The sequence below is a fragment of the Pongo abelii genome, chromosome 20 (assembly GCF_028885655.2).
Source record: "Pongo abelii isolate AG06213 chromosome 20, NHGRI_mPonAbe1-v2.0_pri, whole genome shotgun sequence".
NCBI classification, from domain to species: Eukaryota; Metazoa; Chordata; class Mammalia; order Primates; family Hominidae; genus Pongo; species Pongo abelii.
The window spans coordinates 45,203,050-45,209,868 of NC_072005.2; the positions used below are offsets into that span (position 1 = coordinate 45,203,050).

Sequence of the window (6,819 nt, forward strand, 5' to 3'; positions counted from 1 at the left end):
AGAATTTTGGTTCAGAATGTCTGACGTAAAGTATGGGCTGACATAGAAGGATGTCTTCGTTATGTCATCTCAGACATCCCAGTGGCCTTGTGACTCACTCCTTGTGTCACTTGTGCCACTTTGTCTTTTTCCCCATGAAAGTAAGAACCAAATCCTGGAAAATTTGGTGAAGTTTTAATGACCAAGTGTAGAGGAAGGGCTGAGGAGTGATCTTTCTGTCAGCAGGCTCTGGAAATGCCATGGTCGCACAGAAACAGGGATTCTTCAGCCATGAGGAATGTGATCATTTCCCTCAATCTCAGGCACATGTGGAGGACAGGGAGACATCTCTTCACACTTGCATCATCCTCACATAAGTTGGTGGGAGTCGGTGGGGAAAGCTGTAAGCGTTTTGGCCATTTACCGTTACCTACAAAAGAAAAAAATGCATCAGAAATACAATATGCCATCAAACAAGTTTTCAGCATCATCTCACTCAGCCCTAGTGCCTACAGCATCCAACCAGAAAACTACTAATTATACATCAGAACTCAGTAGACACACTTCTCCCTGCAGACTACCTTTGTGCCTATTTCAAAGAGTTGCTCATTTATTTCCAATGCTTCCTCTCATTCCTCCAGGGAGGTTTTACCACCCTGTGTATCACAGAACCTGTTTGCTCAGCCTCTCCTCTCACCTGGAAGATCCCTATGGCCTGGGACTGTCTCTCATGAACTTCAATCCCTGCGTCTTACACAGGGCCTGCCATGGGGTTAGTGCTGGACAGTGTTCATTGAATGCATACATTTCAGTTCCATGAACTATGACTCCCATTCACTATGACTGCTGCTGGCCCAGTTTCTCTTTGGAGTTGCCCAGAGCTGTAATGCTGGTGGCAAAGAATGAAATTCATATGTTTTCACAGAGGAGGAAAAAAACAGGTGTTGCAAAACATAGGATGTTACTCTGAACGGCTGAAAGGCATAAGAAAAGGATCTCCTACTTCAATATGGACAAAATGTTACTCTTTGCATCTGCCCATTTGAAAAGATTGGGAAGAAGGCCAGGCGCAGTGGCTCATGCCTGTAATCTCAGCACTTTGGGAGGCCAAGGCAGATGGATCACGAGGTCAGGAGGTCAAGACCAGCCTGACCAATATGGTGAAACCCCGTCTCTAATAAAAATACAAAAAAAAATAATTAGCCAGGCGTGGTGGTGTGCACCTGTGTTCCCAGCTACTTAGGAGGCTGAGGCAGGAGAATTGCTTGAAGCCGGGAGGTGGAGGTTACAGTTAGCTGAGATCGCGCCACTGCACTCCAGCCTGGGCGACAGAGCTAGACTCCATCTCCAGAAAAAAAAAAAAAAGAAGAAGAAGAAAAAAAGGTTGGAAAGTTTGGAAATACTATTTATTTATTACTAAAGCTATAGAGACAGTCACCTTTTAGGTGTTAATTTATGAAATTTAAAATGCACACAATTTTGAAGCAGTTATTCCATTTTTTGTAATTATCCTCCAATATAGAAATTGGGAGGTTCATCATGACAAAGGGTACGATAAAAAGCTTTATTTGTGAGAGCAAAATACTGGAACCAACCTAACGCCCATCAAAAGGATGAAGTTCAATAATTTTGGGTAACCCTGCTACAGGAATATTGTATGATGTTGAAAAACTGAGGCGGCACCATGGATGGATGATTGCTCCAATATGTAGTGTTTGACAAAAAATCCACCCCGGTTTCTAAAGTGTAATGTGTAGAGAAACTTAAAACAGCATTGGTTTAAAAAGAAATGAAACCACAGATCTGTATGCTTCCATAAGCATACATTACATTATCTCTGGAATTTGTGTAGAGAAGCTAGTAATACTATTGTTCTGGGGGTAGGATTGGGGTTCAAGACTGAGAGAAAGACTACATATTGGACTGATAAAATAACCTTATTCATATGCATGTTTTATCCACTTGGCTGAATGAATATGTAAGTAACAGCATACATGGGAATGAGAACTATGGGTGAAGACAGACCAGATTCTCCACCTTGGGGAAAATGGCAGGTGAGCCCATCTTGACCCTGGGTCAGATCTGGAATAAGAGCTGAGGATGGCAGTGCAAGCAGAGAGTGCTCTGTGAGGAAAAGCCTAGGGCAGGAGTAGTTACGGGAGATCGGCTCCGAGGAACTGGTGGGGTCAGTTCAGGAAGAGCTGCCTCCTGTTCTGGGAGCCCACGGAGGGTGTGTGCTGGGAGCTCCTGGGGGGCTCACCTGGTACTCATTGGCCAGCACGGAGATGCACAGGTTAAATGGTTTACCATCCTGAAAGGGCATATTGTTGCATGTCACCTCATGCTGCCAAGCCCCATTCACACGGCTGTTCATGACCACCCAATGACTAAAGTACACTCAGAAATGGAAGGTGATGTCTGAGTTTTCCTTCATCCCGGTGTGGAAATCCACCTGCAGCTATGGGTCCATGCTGAGGGTAAAGCACACGGTTTGTTGGGCAGGTCTCTCCCTTGTGGGGCACACACTGGACACACACACAAATCCCTTCCCCGCTTTCCCCAGAGCAGACAGAGGCCTTCCTGGTGATACTGCCGGTCTTGTCCCTGTGGGGCTGCTTCAGCCCCTCCTGCCTTTAAGAGCTCCCTCATCCCAAGATGAAAACTCAGCCACAGTCACTGACCTAGGCCTATGAGTTGTCAATTTCCTGAAAATTCTATGCCTCTTGATAAAGAGCCACAGTCCCAATGCCCTGAGTGTCCTCCTCCCCTAGGCCCCATGACTGGCTCACAGTGCAGCCACTGCTGGTTTCATGCCAGGTGCTGCAGGGTCTCCAGGACCTGCACCTGCATGGTGCCGCCATCCTGCCAACTAGATATTTCCACATCACTCACACAGGAGGTCAGCCCTTTAGCAAATATTCTTCCTTCTCCTCCCCCTGCCATGGGCCATGGAGTACTCACACGAAAGGGATCATCGGTGTCCCTGTGATTGTCACACAAGAACCAGTAGAAAAGGACACAGGCTGTGTGTGTGGTACCTGCCAGGGGATTGAAAGTGGGTGAGAGGGGCAGGACCAGGTGTGGCCTCCCGTCCTGTAACAGATTCCTATGGTGCAGGAGGTTAGAGGTCAAAGGGCAAACTCTGAGCCTCCTCCCTCCCACCATAGCGGTCAGGGTGGCATATTCCTGAAGAAATTAGTGACCCATACCTGACAGCAACGGTTCAGGATCCATGCTGCCTTGGTTCCAGTCTTCATTCTGCCTCTTATTAGCAGTGCCATTTTAGATCCATTACTTGAAGGCTCCCTGCCTCAGTTTCCCCAGGACAAGGAGGATAAGCAGAAATTTCTGCTTTGTAGGGTTTTCCCATACATTATATAATTATATAAATGAATTAATATATGTGGAAAGTTTTACCCTAATCTCTGCCATGCATGGAGCCTGTTGGGGGTTACCCAATAGAACAGGGAGGTTGCTTCTGGAACACCGACCTGTGATTATTTTCAACACTGAAGCTGTGAAAGCAAGATGTGAGGATGTAACAGTAGAGAGATTCACTCCAGTGAGAAACAACACTTGTTGAAAGAGAGAGGGAAATGCTAGAAGAACTGGAAACCCTTGTGTGTGGGAGGCACATGCATCACAATCATCAAGGCCATGGACGTCCTTCCCAGAAGGGGACACATTGCTGGCAGCACAGCCCCAGCACCTGCACACATGAAGAGTGTGGGCCAGGGAAGCGATTGGAGGTAATCTGAATATTGTTTGATTTTCATTTCTCTGTTTGGTGTTGGGGTTTTGGGTCTTTTTGATGCAGAATCTTACTCTGTCGCCCAGCCTGGATTGCAGTGGCATGGTCACAGCTCACTGTGGCCTCAAACTCCTGGACTCAAGTGATCCGCCTGCCAAAACCTCCTGAGTAGTTGTGAATGAAGGTGCACACCAGCATGCTTTTATAATCTTTAAATTGTGGGTACAGACAGGGTCTCACTATGTTGCCCAGGCTGGTCTGAAACTCCTCACCTTAAGCGATCCTTCCACCTTGGCCTCCAAACCACTGGCATCACAGGCATGAGCCACAAACCCTGGAAAGTTATTGATTAATATGCACTGTAAGCTCTGTATGAACTGAGGATAAACTGGTTCCTTCTCTATTTTGGGCGACTCAGTCTCTGAAACCACATCCCCCAATGGCCTTCCCTAGTGAGCCAGGATCTGCTCACCCTCTTCTCCCACAATGGGATGGACAGGCTGGGAGACAGAGAGACCTGAGGCTGGAGGCAGCAGCGGATGGCCTTTCTGGGCAGACCCCACCTGAAGAACCATCGGCCCCATAGTCTGTGTTCCTTTTCCCCGCTCTGCTTGGGAAGAGGCACCTGAGGATTCACACATTCTGCTCAGAGATGACTCCTCGATATCTCGTGGCTCACAACAGGCCCACCAGTTCTGCCACCCACACTGTTCACACTTGGGACCCACACTGACACACATGGGAAGTGCCCAGCTGCTTCATCAGAGGCGCTGCTGTGTTGGGAGGAAACTTTACTTGCACAGAAGACCCCTTGCATGCTCCCAGTTCAACACCCAGTCACATCCCAGCACACACTCACCCACAGTCTCACAGAGCCATGCCACTCACTGAGTCTCACACACCTGCTCACTGTGCATATAAAGATGCTCACACTCTGGTCCAGCTGTGCTCACACACACACTCACATCGCAGTCAAGATGACAAAATGCAGTTACGCCCTTACACTCAGGCACACACCCACCTACCCTGGTGGGCTGTCCACCTCCCACCTAAAGTCACATCATCTCAGCAGTGGTTACTCTCATCAGACACCACCATACACTCACAGAGGGTTACACTGGTTCAGGGTCCACACCCCACACTCCACCAGCATCTCAGATACCATAGCCCCAGGGTCTCTCTTTCAGACACCCACAACTCTCAGTAAAGTGTTCACAAGAGAAACTCTCATATTTTCATCTTGTGAAATCATCCCTGATTCTTTCTTGGTTTATGTGAATTGAGGTTATTAAAGGCTGTGTCTTTTGACTTACTTTTAGTGATGACATTGTTGTCTCCCTCTGTGTAGCTCTTCAAAATAGTATCTGGTCTTCTGTGTGAGTCTCTGATTTGCAGCATTTAAATAGTCCCTGTTGGCCCTGCCCTCTGGCTTTATTTCTTTCTCTGAACCCCTGCCAGGAAGATTTCTCAGCAGTGTGAGTAGGGGTGGCAGAAATAGACTCAGTTTCAGTTTTCAGGCCTGTGACTGTGCTGCAGCAGAAACGACACTGAGGGTCACACCAGGGGGCAGAGAATCGCCAGGGAAAGGCACACATGAGGATGAGGGAGTGAGGGTGGGAAGTTGTGCAGTTCAGCCTCCGTGCTTCTCATGAAGCCATGTCATTGTGTGCCCTGGTCAAAGGGTTGGCCTTGCATCCATCTCTGACCAAGATTTACCCTGTGCAAAGTACTGACTGCCCTGTCCACCATTTGAGCCCACAGCTCCTCCTCTGTGACATGACTTTTCCCATTCTAAGTCAGAAAGGAGGATGGTAGAAGGGTATGGTCATCTATGAGCACTGTTTAAATCAACAAATTAGCCTTTGCTAAGTCTGGGTCTCAACATTTCCAGAAATGGGATGGCTCATCCCCCATTCCTGAACTGAGGGCAGAGAGCATATGAATTTCCCTCTTCTTTTTCCTGGTCAAGCGGAGGCACCTGTGCACTTTGGAGTCCAGATAGGGGAAGGGAGCCCTCATGAGGCCCCTACTCTGTTTCAGTGTAGAGAGCGCAGTTGCCACTCAGCCCTGCTCAGCTCAGACACAGCCCTTTCCACCCTGCTACTCACTCAGTTATTCACGCCCGAAGTCCCCTGTCTCAGTCCAGAAACTCTATGATGTCCACTATCCTCCTCTTTTCCTCATACATTTTCTCACACCTATACAAAGTTCTCCTCCTCTCTATAGGTTTCTACTTTCCTAAAGCAACCAGGGACACAGAGATTCTTATTTCCTGCCAGTTCACCTAGGGCAGGCAAGACACTCTGTATCTACTCTCAGTGTCTTGATAGCTGTTTCCTCAATAAACAAATATTGTTCCTGTGATTTGTGTCTGAAATAATAACTAGATAGTATGCATCAGAATCAAGCAGTGAATTACAAAATCAATTTCCTCTCCACGTGGGATTTCCTGGAAATCTATTTATGTCTTCATAAGTAGAAGTGAAAGGGGAACCAAATCCTGTTTTTAGGTCGGTTCCAAGTTCAGCCGGAATTATATGAAAGTGAAAGTACTGGAAGCACCTGGCACTGCCCAGTTGGCCCCACATCCATCCTCTGCTTATTTGCTCAGTGTCAGGTTGCAGAAGTGGAATGGACACACTCAGCAAACGGCAGAATCCCACATTAGTTGTCTGACCTGTGCAGGGAGGAATGTGATAGTAGGAAAGGGCAATGGAAGCCATTAGAGCTGCTTCCACCTACAAAAATAGGAAAGCAAAAGCAACACCACATTCTTGGAGGGCCTGCACAGAGTAGTGCGTTATGAAGGACTTTTAAGATACAAGGGTGGCATTTTTATAGGGTTGCTTGGTTTGTTCTTATATATTTGTAGATCCCCATTCACTCACCTATTTGGCCTGTGTAGAAAACAACTGGCTCTTGGAGAATGACAGCGGATTCTCATCAGCTTTGCCAGATGGGAACTCCAACTGCAGCTGTTGTACTAGATGTGGTTTCATTGCCTGAGCAAATTAACACAGCCCCTGGTGCATGGTGTGCATCTGTCCACTGAGAAAATGTGTGTTTTTCTTATAACCTATTAGTAAAGG

General features: G+C 47.3%; 1 pseudogene; it reads right to left on the reverse strand.

The window, feature by feature from the left end:
• Positions 1-800: 800 nt before the first annotated feature.
• On the reverse strand, positions 801-5,090 carry LOC100436879 (placental protein 13-like; annotated as a pseudogene).
• Positions 5,091-6,819: the final 1,729 nt, after the last annotated feature.